Below are 18,699 nucleotides of genomic sequence, written 5' to 3'. Positions count from 1 at the left end.
GGAGCTTTTTACATGTGCTGTTATATTTTATGAAAACAGATATAACAAAATTTGACTATTCGCATGTACGTACACCAAGTGTGTGTATATATATATATCTGCTCTGTCGTTCTTCCATTAAATCAGTTGTCAGTTCTGCTCCGTCATTGTCCACTTCTCTTTGTCACGTCTTGTTGCGCACTTATATTACTATCCGTCATGATAACCCTAAGTTAGCTTATAATTTCTAAATCCGCATTATTGAAGCTCATTTTATATTGCTCCTAACGAAAACATTATGAAGCATGGAGTTGAATAGTTCTGAAGCTCTTTTGTCAATAGTTCATGTACTTCAATCTTTTCAAAGAGAATGAAAACGAAAGAGGTGTAATTCTTCGCGCTTCACGAAGGTGGATGTTTAATATTGAGGTATCTAATTCTTTGTATTGGAAATAAACATTAGTGTTGCACAGTACCACGTAACCACTATACAATTTTTTTTCGAAAACTGTATAATATCAATTGAATGACCACTGGAACAAACCCAGAGTGTACTCAGGAAGCCTGACCACATTTTTTAGAAAGATTTTAAAAAAAGCCCTTTAGGCCAAATTTCAGTCCGCTTCCAATTTACAGCGAAACTTGTTGCATCGTTCCAGTGGCTTTAAGTGAGATTTAAAGTTGAGTGATTTAAAATGTTATATGGTGTGAAATACCAAGCACAAGCAACAATTCGTCGTTAAGAGCGTTTATTTGCGCGGTAGTGTATCATGCAAAGTCGTTATAAAAATATAAAGACAAGGGGATCGCACGTTGTCCTATGTAATAAGTGCTCCAAGCGGGCCATACATCCGAGGACATTCTTCGCACCTCATAAACTATCTCAAGCTGGCTTCTAGCCACAAAGAGAAGCCATGCAGGCTCCTCCAATGCGGGCCTCAGCTTCCTGGCTTCTTGCTTCACCACGGTCCTGGTCTTGAGCATCAGCCCGTGCTTGTGGCTCAGCTTCGGCAGTAGCCGGAGTGGCCTCTGAAAATGATGAATTGGAATGTTCAAACCCTAAATGATTTTGTGAAGATTCTTCTAAAGGGTCTTCCATGATCTTATTTTAGACGCGGTAATGCAAGAAAGTTTCATACCGGTGTGTAGCTCGGTTAGGAAACACAAATTTTAGTTAATTCGTGAATAATAAAATAGAAACAAGAAATGCAGGGCACTGCTATTTAAAAGGTGGCGATAAGCTATAGATCAAACTATAAGTACTTCTAACCACCGGGGTGGTGCAGTGATTAGGGCACTCGGCTGCTGTTCGCAAGCATGAGGGATCAAATCCCGGTCGTAGAGGCACCTTTTAGATGAAGACGAAAAGCAGAGGATCTCGTCAGCTGTGTGCTGCAGAGCTCGTTAAAAAACACTAGTTAGCAGAAATTTATTGAGTCCTCCTACATGGTGTCTCTTATACTCAGAGTCGCATAGAGATAAACACGTAAGCCGAACCAAGAAAAGAATTTTTGCAAACGAAAGCATGTGTTCCTCCCGCTATTGAGCCTAAACTTTGCCGTCGCTGTGGCATTGAAGGCTTTGTAAATTTTACCTCGAAATGCTACAGACTAATTCTAGACAGATCGACTGTGTTCACATCACTGGTGATGGTCCCTCAGTGTTCCGGCTTAGACGTCATTGTGCAGTTCATGATCGAATTGTAAACTTAGAGCAACACACTCTTTCATCATGATAAAACAAGGCTTAAGCATAAAGCAGAGATAATGATTTAACGTGATTAAGGCATGCATGCGGAAATTCGCGCAGGTCTGTTTCAGCAAAAACTTCCGACTATTTTGCACTCTATTTCAACGATTGCCTTATAGATCTAAACTACTTGAACGCCATTGCATTCACAGTGGTATTGAAGTATCCCAGTGAACGTTGTTTCGGAAGAAGAAACGTCAAGAGAAGCCGAAACAAGCACCTCTTCATAAGAAACTGTACCAAACAAATTCATATTCTCTAGCGAACAAATGTGACGGAGAAATTTTGATTACGTCATTTCACTACTAACAATTACATCGTTAAATGTTGGAGCTTAGTTCGGCTATGTCGACTTACTGCAGGAAAAGCACAAAAATTGAAGCAATATCACACGATATATATTTATCAATTGCCCATATCTGTTCTGACCAGGCGCAGCGTCAAACTAGGGCGAATATTTCTTAGCACATTCACCGATTCAAATCGATATCCTCAAAGTACTTCAAACTAAATCGGAAAAACAAGCATTGGTTCTCATCCGAAATTTAGAAGACTGGCCTGTTAGCAAAGAATGAGTAAATAGCAAGTAGGCGAACAAAGTAGAAGACCAATTCAGTTCCAGAAATTGTGTCGTCAACCACTCAGAAGGCTAAATTTCTTCGCTCCGATGGCTTCTTTCAAGCCGTAATTGTAAACTGCCCTAAATATATAGCACGTCTAGTTTCTTGAACTTCGACGCGAATTTCATTTAATTTTTACCGAACAGAGAAACTAAAACACCGGCATGGAAAAGGAAAGTATAAGAGGTTGGCCAAAAATGCCTGATTTGTTTGAACAAACTCCCTAGATCTAAAGAATTGGTTGCCGCTATCCAGTGATAGCTAATGTGAGTGAGTGGTGTAAAAAAGCACCGCAATGCAGCAGCATTGTTCCGTCAGCTGCCGAGACTAGCGAAATTGAAGGCAAGCAATTGTGGAATAGGTACGCAACAAAAAACGGACGTACCAATGCCCTTCCACTACATTATTTTTTATTCAAGTTAGTGCCGCTAATCAGGAAACATCTTAAGTCTCAGTACGGTACTTCCATGGCATAGAAAATATTATTTGCTGAAATATACAGTTATTTATAAGGTACAAATATAACGACTCAAGCACGCGCCTAGCTGCTTGGATGTTGGCATCGTGCTTTCTAAAGGTTGATTTTCACTATTCATACAAACATATTTTATTTCAGTACAGAGATCTTCAAATCGGAATGTACTCGTTCTCCGCTACATGAATTTTATTAAATATGATGGTGCTGTCTGAGAAATTTGCAAGTAATTTGCGACGTCGTTATCAATGTTGAATTGAAGTTATCTTCACCATGAAGCCAGCGTTTGAATCATAGTACCTGCCTCTGCGAGTCTTTGTCCAGCCAAAGCGTCACCACGTTTGTGTTGCAGGTACTCAGTAGTTACCAAAAAAGTCAGATATGTTGCCAATAGAGCACAAAAGCAGTTCCTATCCCATCATGAAATAGAACTTTGTTATAAAGCGTTACGTGATGTCTAAAATGAAAGTGGTCTTGCTGCGGAGTGCAAGATGTGGTACAGCAAGCTTCCGGCCTACAAAAATTTCCTACCGGTAAGAAGCAGACCCAAAATGGCTAAGCCAATAATAAAAACCTTGATCTTCATAGTTGTGAGATCTTGGCAACCTGGATATATGGAAAAAAAAACGCATTGGCAATTTGTGCGAGGCTAGTTTAACTGCGCCAAAAACACTATTTTTCGTTTTTACCTTCTTATCAGAGGAGGTAACCAAACATGAATAACGAGCGACATCTGCGTGTGTATTTAAGATATATTTTACAGGCCGTTGTTCCCTGCGATGAAATTGTTATATTGAAAAAGAATACAATTTCTGATCAAAAGTTTCTAACTTTCAGCTTTATATTACAATAGCCAAATGATTGTTATAAAATTTATCTTGTATGCTTCCTAATCAAGCGAGTAATATTTCCAGTATGATAGTCTGATACTGATTCATCACTAAGCGTTTATGCTCACCGAATAAAATTTGCAGTTGCATACTGTAGTCTCCGTTGATTTGTTTCATTAAATAGCTCTACCTCTAAAGGCGGGTTCATTCATAACAAAATCCTCAATGATGGCTTTGTGGCTTTCTCGTTAAGCTGCTGCCGGCAATATAGGGCATTCAAATTGCTGCTGAAACTCCACCATATATTTAGACAAAAATTGCAAATGCAAGATAAAATGCCTATTGCGGGACCAATTCACTATTGCGTACGAAAGACTTCGTGGGCCACGTTTCGAACGACAGACCTAAGATCGACGTCACATAAATAATTATTGCCATTAGAAGCTTTTATGTTTTAAAATTTCTCATACAGGTACACATTCGACAACAATTCTCACTATGACTCATGGTTGTGAAATCATGCTTAAAAATTTGATTTTTATTATTACATATTCCGTTATACACCCCTTGCAAAGTGTTGCCTCTAGCTGTGAATATTTCCGCGATTTTATTCCTGTGTCAAAAATAATTCGTATATGAAATTGTTTCGCAAGCATGAACTCTTAAGAGAGGAATTACACCGCACTAAATCCTCACTTATCTTTGTTTCCCACCTTTCTCTAATCAAATTTGTTGTAAGTCGTTAAACTGTTCTAGAATTGCGCTGCTTGGTTTATTGCTCCGAAATGGTCATGAAATGAGTATCGTCAAGAAAAACACAAACATTTTTGGTGATCCCGATAATAGTATCCATTATTAATCTAAACAGCGCGAACAGGAAGACACAAGACAAGATGCAAGGAAGCCAGCATACTGTGGCTTCCTTGTATCTTGTCCTGTGTCTTCGTGTTCGCGCTGTTTAAATTAACGATGGATGTTTAGCTACCCACCCTACAAAGTATCCCGACAATAGTATTCCTCAGAATCTGGGAATTCGAATCGATATGTCGTATCCCTCAGAAACATGAAACTGGTAATCATTTTCTACTGAAAAAGCTAGTGCTCATTTGCTTCTTCTGGCAGCTTCGCATTTTGAAATAGTGATTTACCGTTTTGCGTTAAGATATTTCACAGATTGCAGTCTTTGGTTTTCTAAATATATTGAGCAGAAGATATTAGGAATTTAGGATAACAATTGATCAGCAATAGTCACTCTTGAAGTCAATCACAGTCTTTGGATTCGCAACTCACCGTTCTGCCTTTAGCTCGATGAAGACGCAACAACGATGGACGCAACCGCAATCACGGCCTTTTATTCTTCGCCACTGACGCATACTGTCGGCTTCATGGGACCGACATAGAACATCATATCTGTGTAATTAAAAATAGCATTCTCTATTTCATCTCGGCATCACGAGAAATAACTCAATTGATACGGCGAACTACATTGCATCCCACTAAAATGCAATTTAAAACTTATCTGCATGTACGGGACGAAAATCTACCTTGCATTTTTTTAATAACAAAGAATCTGGAAACTCAATTATAGCGGCCTTAGTGATGCGCACCACCAGAGCCCGAAACTGCATCCGATTAAAAAAAAAAAAAACGGACTTTTACAACCATATGATGTCTTTGAATGCCACTCCAATTTACGCTCTCTTCAAAAACACAAAGACAAAAGAAAATGCCGACCATATTGGCCGTAGCTGGTGTATTATCGTTGAAATGGAAAGTCAGCGACTGCAATACAGTTCATGTAAACGCTAGAATGCGCTCGACATTTACACAGCACTCTTTCGGGGAACATAATACATCACAGCACGCAAATTCATCAAATGACATCCATGAATAACTATTTTGTTATTTCTTCTAACGAGAGCCGTTTCCTCTTCACTAAATGAGGCCAAAATATATACTTGTCCTAGATTACATGCGTTACATTGCGGCCTAACAGAGGATGTTGAACTTAGGAAACAGCAGATGGCATAAGGTGTCTAAGCATCAAGATGTCTCTGAACAAATGCGTGCGCATATACGAATAGCCTGGTTTTGAAGTTATTCAGCCAGGCATGATGTAAACCGCAGCTGTAAAGAAAAGCTGAAATATTTGCATTATATTTATATTGATTGCTATCTCAATGTATCATGTGATGATTAGGCATTTGCCGCACAGCAACAATTTTAGTTTCTGGTTTCCTGGGTCGACTATTCACAAGCTATTCGCAAATTCATTGGCAGATTCGTCATGCGGCAGTGCACAATATGAATTATCTAGTGAATTCTAGGGTTTTTACGTTGTGCGCAAAAAATAGTTATAAAAACCCATTGACGCCTGTAACGGAACTAAGCATAGCAGGCTGCTTCGCATGCGTCGCGCAGGATTGCTGAACTCAGCTGGTTCTTGGATATATACTCTTCCATGTACAATCTTGAGTAAAAGAGTAATGCGGTAATGAATGTGCAGCCTTTGTCAAACGTTTAGAGCCCCGGGGTCTACTTCTGAGCCATACTATGTGGCTCGCGATGCATTCCCAAGTTTCCAGACATGTTAAAGGCAAGATTATTTTTCGTCCTATCCCGTCCGATGGCTAGGACGTCCAAAATTTTTAAATAACTCATAATGAACGGCTTGAAAGAAAACCTTCTGGGCTCTAAACGTTTGACAAATGCTGTACCTGTGAGCAGGAGAAAGAAGTGTGAAGATTTTGACTTGAGTCGAGGACGAGATATGGCGGGCACTGTGCTGACAATAAATCTGGAGCCTTTTTTTCTTGAAGAGACTACAGTGGCTTTATATCGCATGAATGGCAAGCTGTCTAAAGAGGATATATGTGTTCGAGAAGTGGACCTACCAAATATTTGTATGATGTGAGCTTGGAGTGTCTTGCGACAGTCTTCAATCTACGGTTAAGAAATTCATGTTTCTTTCTCGCTTTCGTACAATGTTATCTGTATACCAGTGCCATTTAAGTTTAGGTTAAACATCATTCCTGAATACTTAATTTTGTTAACCTGATATAGGTCACTGCATTTATTATTATATGTGCACTCAGTTCGTCCTTTTCTGTTCGTATATGTCAAGAAAATAGTTTCTTGAACTTATTCTACAGCACCTGTTCCTCATGCCAATTAACAATTATTGAACTGGTATTAAGAAAGATGAGGCCAGGTGGGCTAGAGGGCGCCATTGCTATCCATGGAAAAAGCTGAAACCGTCGTATAGAGCGCGGCCGTGTCACATGCTCAGCTGCAGCGCAGCATATGAATTTTTGTTGTCGTGCGCGCTGTTGCTGTTGTCCTTTTCTTGTCGACGTGCGGTCGCTGTCGCGTTTCCCCAAAAGGAAAAATTACAAGAATAAATTAGAGCGTGCTTGCTCGTTGCACCGGTCAAGGTGGTGCCGGCCCTTTTTGATAATGCGGCCGCTGTGACCGCACACGTCACAATAATACTAAGTCTACTGAATGCTCCTACCTGCTCCGCTGAGGTCATTACTGAACATAATCAGCCTCAAGGATTAATGAAATCTAATAGAGTGCGATGAGGGGCTAGTTGGCGATGCATTTATTGGAAAACCTTAGCGAAAGCCGCAATTAAGTTTTTCTCAAGGAGAATCTTATCAAACATTTTATCGCCATACGATACGCTGCCTCCAAATGTCTAAACTTCGAGCGGATAACTCAACCATGATGTGCACAAAATACTGGTAGCACTTGCATGTTGAAAGTTTTCTGAGAGAAGCAACTTTGCCTGCATGAAAAGTCGTCTGGTGTAGACCTTCGCTGTCCGTCAAATTAAGCTAAAGAAATCATGCAACAATGACATGCATTGGTGTGTAGTCAATTGCCCAGGTTAGTACCAATCACCGTCATTAGGAGCACACATTTTAATGATTTTTGTTAGCAGTGCTGCTTCTGTGAACCGACAAGTTGAGTATGAATCAAAAGAGAAGGTATGACGCTTTGTGCCACTGTAGAGAGCACGTTCTAAACGTCGCCTGTTACAGGCGCTGCCTCCCCAGCAGTACTTATATTTCCCACATTGCTAAAGTGAGTGGTTAGTGGTAGGTATAAAAGTCCAGTTCCATTGACTTGCTTAGATGCTGGGCCTAGAACGTCTGTGTTCTAACAGAGTCAATGAGGGGTCTACCTAGAAGTGATTGGCAAAAAAAAATGCAAGCTGACATCTCGCAGTTTATTCGCTCCCAAACCGGGGCCCACAGCACGCATGGCTTGGTAACTCGCATCAATGGCCGCCAAGGCAATACTTCCCCCTTCTTTCCCTGAACAACAGGGACAGCGACATCAGAGCGCGAACATATTTCGTCTGACTCTCTGACGTCTTAAAGACAGCATAGCTGCCGCTTCGACTCCCTAAATATTCCGACCGCTTGCCAGTCCCATTCTAGTAGTCATTCGGCGTCCATGATTTAATGCGAAATAAATTCCGGTCTAATAACCTGGATGTAAACACAACTAGCGAACAAAATGCCTTCGCATGAAGTGTCAATCATCATTTACGCGACTATGTAATAAAGCAATTAATAAATAGCATATGTATTTATTTCAAAGGCGGCATTGTAAATACACGAAGAACCATTTATGCGTATTACAAAAGGGGGAAGTATGATTTTTCTCATACAAAGAACATATGAAAGAAAATCAGCCCTATACAGGAGGAAGAGCTGTAAAAAGTGTATTGTAATTTTTAGTACTCTAGCCTCCTCGGCAGCTCGTTCGAATGTTTAATATCTAAAAGCAAAACTGAAAATTAGAACAACTTAGTCCTACCATGCGGCAGACATACGTTGACTGGATTTTCGGTGCGATGAGAGATTTATGATTCATGGTTAACTTGCAAATTTGTTCAAATTGAAAATTGGAATTTCTGAAAAGAATAACTATAGAAATATCGACTCCGCTGGAGAAGTGCTTGTACATTTACGATGTTCAAAGGTTTGTATTACTATCAGCTGGGTAGTTTTGTGTTATAAAACGAAAGCAGGATTCTCGAATGATTCCATAGACTCCGTTAGCTAAAATGAGGATATCAATTAATATAGGCATATTGAAGCTGAGATCAGAGAATAGTTTTGCGACAGTAGATTTGGCTCTGGTTTAGTCATGCAGAGTGTGTTGCCAGTTAGTCCTATCCATTTAGTTACTTTGCTGGTTGTGTACTGTATGCAGTAATTCTGATTTAGTTTAATTTCAAGATGACAACTGGGTATTATATCCGATAAACCTGTTCTCTGGCAGCATTTTTAGTAGAATAACATTTTCTTGGTTTGTTAGCGCAAATCTGTGTTAGCCACGTGTCACGCTATTACGCTGATGGAGGAAAATTGTCCATTAGAAAAAGCGCATCGCTAGTACAAATAATCTTATAATATATGAGCAGTCATCTTCTTAATGACGAATTCGTGAAGAGTTATTTTTGGGAGGTCGCTTACGTGCAAAAGGAATTAAGTGGACCGACATCGGATCCCTGAGGAAATTGAGATTTAAATGTCGGAGGTGAGCAAATTATATTATCTAGCACGACAACCTGATATCTATCGTGTGAAGAACTTTGAATTCAGTTTATTATGGTAGTATTACGATTAAAGTCTCATTAAAGAACTCTGCCGAATACTTTCGAGAAGTCTACGATCGCGGCATCAAGCTCGCGTAGCGAATGAGTGCCCTCGAGCACTCATTCTTTTTAGCAGTGATCTGTTCTAGAGGTTTTCCCCGCTCAAAACCATTTTGTGGTTAACATTAGGTTGTTATATATTAGGTGCTGGATAATATTACTATATAACATATGCTCTAGGACCAACCGAAATCCTTTTGCGCTCATTCATGGGCAAAATAGTTTTCGGACACTTCACCCTGCAAAGGTAGTTCGAGTTACCCTGTTTCACGGGACTCAAACCTGAAAACGAGTTGAGACCTACCCACATGAAAATTCAGAAAAAGGTCTAAAGTTTCCAGGGTGAAACAATCTCTAACCACCGTATTTGGAAGACCTAAAGATTCATTGTCGCCAATGAAGTTCAGTCCACAGAGAATCACAGCAGTCCTCGGAAAGGCCAGATTTCCGGCTGTCAGCGTTTTCGAGAAAATTACAATTGGTAACTACATTTGTGTTTATGCGAAGTGTTCTCTTTTAAAAGCGATCGTCTAAAACGAAATGCGTCGCAAATAATATAACGCAGTTAAATTGAATATGGCAGTTATTAGGGTGCAAGAAAGCAGAATCTTTAGAAAGAACACAGCGGAACAATGAATGTTAATACTCTTTAAGTAGGTACTGAGCTTGCTGCATCGCGGATGTTTGGGTGCCTTATTTGCTTGCTGGTTTATTTAAATCGTTTATTTCGTTTTCGTACATTATTTACAAAAATGATCGGGGTGAAGACTGGAAAGAAAAATCTTAGATATTTAGTAATTAGTAAACAGAAAAACAGCGATTAGCCGCCAGCGATGTCTACATCCTCCAACATTGATGCAAGAGGGGTATTTGCTAACAGATAGCCAAATAGTCTGCATTCTTGCTCTGGTACTTGCATTTGTGTTTAAACTAGGGCTCAGTATCCGCAGCATGTAACAATTAATCCGCATTTAAAACAGGGGGCGGTGTAAATCAGTTAACTGTATATTATTGTCACCAATAGCACTAACCACACAATTGTCTTTTAGAACGAGTATGATTGTCTCGCCAAGCTCTGCTCGACATTGCTTGCCAAACTACTGGAGAGTGATACCGGACTACAAGAAGAAGAAGATACAAAGTGTTTCAAATTCTTTCTGCAGAATTCCCTCTTGCAATCAACATTCGCGCGCTACTTATATGCAATATCAACACAACGAAGAACTTAGAACAACCAAGCGGCATACACGATGTATGCTTCGCTGTATGAGATCTCATTCTAACGCAGAAACCCAACTGGTTATGAAATTTGGCTTCTACGTCGGGCAACCTAATTTTAAGTTTAAACGAAAATGTTTGCTTCGAGCTAACTCAAAATGAAAAGGATCCTTTGAAAGTTCCTTTAAAATAAATTTTTCATTATTGCATTTTATCTTGCTCCCTTTTGTCTCTCCCTTTGGGGATTTAAAGAACATGCCTAATATTTCTGTATCCTCCGTAATAAGCCGAATTGTGGCCTCTCATATGACTAGCACTATCAAGCTATAACTTTGGTTTCGCCGGGAGACAGGTGAAAAGTCCACCTGAGAAGTGGATTCATATTTTGCCTTCTTTTTATTCAGCTTTCCCATATACCATGTGCTGTATAAATTACAAACTTTTCCTTATTTTTTATTCTTGATGCGAGCCCAAATTAGTTGCCCTGCGAAGCCATTCCTATTTGTACTATTTTTTTGCACTGAGCGTGCATGTCTGCAGCTATATATACCGTTTCTCATTCAATCGTTAAAATATTTCTCGTATCGTTAAAAACTTCATGTTGGCTCATGTTCTTTGTATGACAAGATAAATGTTTAGAGCGTTTCGTTTTAAATGAACCGCATAGCTTGTGTTCCATTCACCCTGTTGTTCATGTCAAGACAACAGTTAAACGCTTATACCTTAATAATATGAATATGATAATGTCACGCGCATGCTCGAAGGGCACGCGTATACAAAAAAAAACTTTAATTTCAAGCAATCATGCGTGGGTGCGTCAGCATAGGTTTAGTCCTCTAAAGATGGTCAAGTATTATACTTTATAATCAAACGCTGCGAAAGATAAAGCAACAATTTCTCTCAATTTTATGCTTCATTGTTATCGCATTTCAAAGATACAGTGAATAAGAAAAAGAAAGCCTATATTAGCTCAATTCGGCACAGGATATGATATGATGTTTAATGATTTTTGTTAATAAATTGTACATGGTCAAACCCTAAATTCAGAAGTTATGCATGAAATTATAGTTTTGTCACTCACTTTACTTGACAAAATCTTTACTTCATCATTCTACAATGAAAGTATTTCTATTGCTACAAATGGCTGTATTGTTTAGTGAAGGAGTAATTTCTTATCTTATCATTAGACTCAATCGTTGGAAAAAAGTCGAGGTTTGAATTTGCAAACAATGCAGAACATTCATGAATAGTACAGCTGTGCAGTTAGTATCCACTCGAACTGAAACGTAGCTTGCCAGAGTACCCCCTGCTGTGTGCGTATCTCGCGCTCATTGTTTAAGTGCAACTCTGACGCAGCAAATTTGATTCATCCTTTTTCTATACCATTCCATGCTTCCCAAGATCGACTACCACATACATTCAGTCTACTAGTTGGTACCATCTCCCTCCGCTAGCAACCATGCACCATAAGCCTACACAGCAGTCTAACAGCAAGCAGTGCAAATTAGCTTATTATTTTGACGCGATGGTGTTCAAAGTAATACAAATGTGGAAGAAAATATGCTGACAAATAGTTTTTTATCGTTTCCTTTAGTAAGCATATGTTTCTTTACTGCTAAAGAATTTTTGGCTGATGAGAGGCGTGGATAGGGCCTGTCTTTAGAGAAGATCAGAATGACTTGATACTTCGAAAAAAAAACAATCATGTCACTGCGGGGAATTGCACCACCATCCGAACAGATCAGCTTCCTTAGCCCAGGCACGAGACAACCGCACTATCACTGCTTTTTGCTACATTGTATTGCAATCTACATATTCTATACGCATGAAGTATGTACAGTTTACCAAAAAAAACACTATCAGAAAAACGCGGTTAGCCACAGAGATACAGAATAACAAAAAATAAAACCATGTGGAAATAATGAACACGCAACTGGACTAATTATCTTCCAGTTTGAACTTGACATGTTGAGATTAATTTTCCTCCTATCACAAGTAGTTCATGAGCTGTTGGAAGTTTGCCAAAACTATACATCGGACCACCACAGCTTACCATCCTCAAATCAATGGCCTCACAGAAAGGTTTAACCGAACTCTTGGTGACATGCTCGCAATGTATGTTTCTTCAGACACGTCTACTTGGGATCAGGTGCTTCCGTACGTCACCTATGCCTATTACACAGCATCTCAAGCAACAACTGGATTTTCTCCATTCTTTCTCCTATACGGTAGTGAGCCTTTCTGTCTACTGGACATCATACTTTCTTACCACCCCGACAGTTCAGAGTACACTTCTCTTTCTGCTGTTGCCCGTAATGCTGAGCAGTGCCGACAGCTGGCTCGCTCATTCACGTCGGACATTCAAGATCTTCGCCGACATGAGAGCGATCACGGCAAGCCTGCTTCTGACCAACACCCTCTTTGTTTGACGCTGTGTTCCGGGTGATTCCAAATTGTGTGAAAAGTATAATGACCCTTATCGTGTATAAAGAGCGCACATCTCCAGTTAACTACGTTGTGGAGCAGGCAACGCCTTCTTCGGACCACCGTCGTCGCGGGCGAGAAGTTGTTCATGTCAGTCGACTTAATCCATACTACGATCCCCTTGTCGTCCCCAGGATGGCTCCCTCTTTCTGCCGGGGCGGTTGCAAGATAATACAACGCCCACACAAACGACGATGAAGACTGCTGGATTCCTGGCCGATCAGCTGGCGCGCGCACTGAAAGCTCGGACTTTCTCGTTCGGACAAGATTGTGCTTCACTCTACGATCGTCGTGCGTTAACGGTCGCCTTCTCCAGTCCTCTAAATAACTTCCAATAAACACCTCTTCACTCTCTTCGTCAGTGGATTCTGCAATAGCGAAAACCTTTGTCTCCTTGATCCCTCGACATTTGAATCATGTACGGGTATGGGTACCAGGCCACAGCAATGTGACATTAAATGATTACGTTGATAGATTGTCAAAAGAGTCCCACAATGACCCCATATTATCTATCCTTCCGGTGACAGCGTACATCACCGCAGCAAAGTTTCAGAGAAATGTTCTAATAAATTTAAAAGTGGATATTTTATAATATCTTATGACTACGAGCATGTAAATTATTCTTCGAATAGAAAATTATGTCATTCACGCAACGCCAATTTGAGATTTTTCTAGCAAGCTGAGATGCCGTATCCCACCTCTAAATTTCTATTTTTACAGTTCTGGTTTGGCTTTTCCTCCAGTCTGCCCATTTTGCAATGAACAGGAATCATTAGATCATGTTTTATTGTTTTGTTGCCGCTTCACCAAGTGGAGAAGATGGTTGATGGAAAGGGCTTTGCAACAGCTTAACCTCAGTTAAGGTGCCTGATATTTTTATCATTTGGCGCCACCATCCTTGGACACAGTCGCAGTTCTGTTTTCACCATGATGACAAATTTTTTACCAGAATAAAATCGTTTGCCTTGCTAAATATTTCACCATCACTTGTTCTTTTCATTTTATATTTCATCTGTTTCCCTTTTTGTTTACTTTCCTGATACCCAAAATTATTTTTCTGTTTTTTTTTCATGCAAATATAATTTAAAAATTCTTGGCCGATCCCCCTCTGTGGGTATGTGCCATATGTTATTTGGTCAACAACAACAACATTGAAGTGAATCGGTTCCGCCTTAAAAGGACGCACCTAAAACTGTGGCCGTGGACTTTCGTGTGTAGCGGCTCACCTAATCTAGCCCGTCACCACCGTTGTGAAAAATCAGGTGGATGTGAGGTATGATGTCCCGTACCCCTCCGCTAAGCAGGAGTGCTAGTTCCATGTTCTAGGAAACGGCTGTTCACCACACCAGCCGCAGTCAACGAGGCCTACCACCTGAGTTTTTCCCCATCGATCATGACTACCGGCAGACACCACGTCGTCGAAAGGCCTGACGCGTATACCACATACATGATGTATCAGGACCTGCGCGTCCCAAACACCTTTCACGGGGACACCTGTGAAAACGTCGATGACTGATTGCAGCAATATGAAGGGGCAGCTGCATTTAGCCTCTGGGATGACGCTGCCGGCTTCGAACCGTCTACTTCAGCCTTGACGATGGCGCTCGGACATGGTTTGAGAACCCTAAAGAGCAGCTGTCTTCTTGAAATGAGTTCAAGAGTCATCTTGAGGCAACTTACGGTAGCTCAGATTGCCGCGAAGAGGCCGAACCTGCTCTCCAATCGCGGGTTCAAATGCCTAACGAAACTGTCGCGGCGTATTCGAAGACTTGACGCGCCTTTTCAAGCGCGCGGACCGCACGATGTCCGATGACAAAAACCTGCGCTAGCTCATGTATGGTGTCAAAGAGCAACTTTTTGTTGGCCTGGTTCGCAACCCTCTGAAAACAGTCGCAGAATTTCTTGTCGAAACATCCCCGATAGAGAAAGTGCTGCAGCAGCGAGTACAGCACACAACAGTACCGTCCACGCTGCCTCCGTTTCTGCCGAGTTACCAACTCATGGCAATGACTCATCTGCACTACGGCAGCTCGTGCATTCGATTGTGAGCGGCGAACTCCGACTGCTGCATGGCGCACCTCAGCCAGCACCTACCTCCTTGTCGAGCGTTATCGGCGATGAGGTGCAGCAAGCGCTCCGGCCTCCATGTCCAAGCGCTGAACCTCGCCCTGCTCCTCTTCTTACGCCACCTGAGTGTCACCGCCCCATATACGTCGAGGTTCTAGAATACTCCCCGCCCCAGTCGCCGTCCCATTCCTGCTAACGTAGCTGTGCCGATAACACCAGCCCCACTGATCCAGTAAGTAACAGATTCCCGACCGTCTACGCGGCAAGCAGACGAGTGGCGTGCCCCCGACCGACGGCCGTTATGCTTTCACTGCGGTGAACCGGGTCATGTCTATTGGTGCTTTCCCTATCGTCCACTGGGCCTCGAAGGTTTTTTCGCCAATTCCCCTCAGCATTGCTAGGGCGAACGGCCCCGAGCCGTTGAAGCGTTCGTCAATGACCAGTGCTGTGGTGTTCCGTCTCGTCTGCGGCAAGCTCGATCATCGTCGCCCAGGGCTCGCCCTTCGCGATCTGCTGCGAGGTCTTCATGGGCAGCGCAGGGCCGATCAGCCAGTTCCCAGAGGGAAAACTGAAATCAGCGACCTTCGGGGGTAAGCTCGCTGGACATCACAGCGCGGAAGACGCTCCCATCGATGCGGACACGGAAAGACTACGCGTCACAGTGGTAAAGTCCGTGGTAACTGATCATAACGCCACATCGACGCCACTACGACGCACCCGAAATGTCGATAAATTGGCGGTGGAGCCGATGATGCAACAAAGCACCCGCAACGACGACGAATTGCCGGTAGAATGGAGGCCGCAGCAACGCACCCGCAACGACGACGAAGTTCAGGTGAAGCATACCGCATACACCGACGCAGAGCAGCCAACGAGTCAGAAGCCTAACATACGCAGGCGTTTACCATCTTTGGGCTATATATTTGTACACACGTGTCCTTCAATAAACTCAGTTGGAGTCAGCGCCTATCCCGTTCGTCTTTCTGCGCGTTCTGTCTAATATTTATCGCTGTTTTTTGCTTTGGTTAAACACAATGTCAGACCAACTCGCCCAGCAAGAGGTACAGTTCACAGAAGTACGCACTGACGCAACTGGTCATGGAAGTGGTGCCGTTGTGGCACAACGTCAGCTCGCTTCCTCTCGCGTCGTCACCTATGCCAGCCGAATTCTCTCTGCGGCCGAACAGATTATTCCATAGCTAAACGTGAGTGCTTATCACTGGTTCGGCCTATTATGAAGTTCCGCCCTTACTTGTATGGCCGGTCATTCACAGTAGTCACTGACCACCACGCATTTGCTGGCATTCTACACCCCGAGTCCCTACTGGCCGCCTTGGACGTTGGGCCTTGCGCCTTCAGGAGTACAATTTTTCAGTGGTTATAAGTCTGGCCAGTTGCATCGAAATGCGGATTGCCTGCCCCGTCATCCAGTCGACCCGCCAAGCCAACCTGAATGTGCCAACGACGCCTGCGTGCTATCTATTTCTGACTTTTCCAACATTCAACGTGAGCAACGCCAGGACCCTCAGCTTCACGAAATTATCAATCGCCTCAGGGCCGATCCTCATGACCCTTCCCTTCGTTTGCTTGTTCTCCACGACGGCACCTTATGCCGGCACAATATGCGACCTGACGGCCCCGACCTTCTACTAGCAGTCCCTAAGCTCCTACGCACAGCCGTCCTTGAACAGCTTCACGACGTTCCCACAGCGGGTCATCTAGGCGTCTCCCGCACATACGACAGTGTGCGCCGTCGGTTCTTTTGAACATGCCTATACCGCGCAGTCCGCCGCTACGTGGCTGCTTGTGACCGCTGTCAACGCCGGAAAAAGCCATCAGTTTTACCAGCTGGACTTCTGCAGCCGATCGACATCTCCATAGACCCATTTCCTCGAGTAGGTCTGGACCTTTTAGAGCCTTTTCCCCTGTCCGCATCGAGGAACAAATGGATTGCGGTGGCCACTGATTACACCACACGCTACGCGGTCACAAGAGTAATACCAACCAGTTGTGCAACTGATGTCGCCGCTTTCCTCCTCAACGACGTTATACTTGTCCATGGAGCTCCCCGCCAACTGCTCACCGACCGTGGCCGTTGCTTTCTTGCGCGTATAGTCGACGAGATCCTACGGTTGTGCAACGTTCGTCATTCTTTCACGACTGCCTACCATTCACAGACGAACGGGTTTACCGAGCGCCTTAACCGGACATTAACTGACATGCTGTCAATGTAAATTTCTCATGACCACCACGAATGGGATATAACACTGCCATTTGTGACATTTGCATACAATTCGTCGCGTCACGACACTATCGGCTACTCCCCCTTCTGTCTTCCATACGGCCCTGAACCTCTGCTGCCCTTCCAGTGAACCAATTATTATTATTCCTTTTGACAGCCTGCTTCCTTCTGTTGCCACTGACAGCTCAAAAGCTCGTGACGCCATAACACGAGCTGATGCTGCTCGCGTTGTTACTCGCAACCGACTCGCAGCCTCTCAGCACTCCCAGAAACGTCGCTATGATTTCTGTCATCGCAACACCCAGCATTCTAGCGGGTCTCATGCTGCTTTGGAGCGTAGCTCGCCGCGTCGGCCTCTCGAGAAAACTTTTGCCCCGTTATACAGAACCCTACCGTATTTTACGACAAGTGACACCAGTGACATACGAAATTGTGCCCTTGCATCCCGCACGCCATACCTCTACACCACGCACCGAGACAGTCCATGTTGCACGCCTAAAGACGTACTACACGGACACTGGTTTAGACGCTAGTACGCACCGGGACTGTGCTTTTCATCCGGCGGGGTAGTGTTACGTTAGGCGATGCATGCGCTGGTATGCGCATAGGAAAAAAAGCAGAAGAATCTGAGTAGTTGGGCGAAGACGACGACGTTCGAGCAGTGTCGGCTGGTGCCTGCAGGAAAGGCCCGTTCTGTGAAAGCCTTGCCTCCCGTCTCCGCTCTCTGAAACCTCAAGCTGAACTACCCCCGTAACACTATTTTGAGCAGCAGGTTTGCCGCAGTTCTCAGGAAGGTTTTAACTCCGTGGGCTGGCATACACGTTCGCACTGCAGGTTGTTGTTACTCTTCTCTACTACTGTTACTAATTACTCTTCCAGGCATAGCAAGAGTTCAAATTCAAGTCACCGTTTTTGGTAAGCTGCCTTGTTCTGAAAAGCTGTTCGCATGACTAGACTTTTGGCGTAGATTTTCTTCGTGAATATGGATCTTAAGGTCTCGTTTTCTACTGCGAGAGTGGTGGCCCTCAGCAATACAAAGCAACCACTCAATGTGCTCCTAGTTTATGCGGAAAGTATCACGCTAGCACCCCGAACTAGCACTTGCGTTAATGTCAAATGCAATATTGTTCACGATGGTGATGTAATATCCGTAACTAACGTCTCGTTACTGTTGACACAAGGCGTCTGCGTGGCCCCCAGTTTGATGCATCGGCACTGTGGTCAGTCACAGGTATTTGTTACCAGTTTTACGCACGCGTATCGGCACCTTTTTAGTGACACTTCCATAGCTTTCGCCGAACGCATCTCTGATGTCTCCGAGTGCTCGTCCTCAGAAACCGTGCCATCGCCCACATCCCTCG

General features: G+C 43.1%; 1 long non-coding RNA gene across 2 annotated transcripts; it reads right to left on the bottom strand.

Annotated features, from left to right (window-relative positions):
• Nucleotides 1–711: 711 nt before the first annotated feature.
• Nucleotides 712–6,651, bottom strand: LOC146195412 (uncharacterized). 2 transcript variants are annotated; one of them, XR_014705564.1, is made up of 4 exons: nt 6,548–6,651; nt 4,944–5,063; nt 3,398–3,429; nt 712–1,008 (listed from the first exon to the last, which is right to left on the bottom strand). It is a non-coding gene; the product is annotated as an uncharacterized LOC146195412 (long non-coding RNA). The 2 variants fall into 2 exon arrangements; XR_014705565.1 differs by lacking the exons at nt 3,398–3,429; nt 4,944–5,063; nt 6,548–6,651 and adding an exon at nt 3,124–3,343.
• Between the last annotated feature and the right edge of the window lie 12,048 nt (nt 6,652–18,699).

This window comes from Amblyomma maculatum, chromosome 3 (genome assembly GCF_055883805.1).
Source record: "Amblyomma maculatum isolate TAMU_Amacu chromosome 3, ASM5588380v1, whole genome shotgun sequence".
NCBI classification, from domain to species: domain Eukaryota; kingdom Metazoa; phylum Arthropoda; class Arachnida; order Ixodida; family Ixodidae; genus Amblyomma; species Amblyomma maculatum.
Note: the sequence above shows the minus strand (reverse complement) of the source record. Positions and strands in the feature narration are given on the sequence as shown.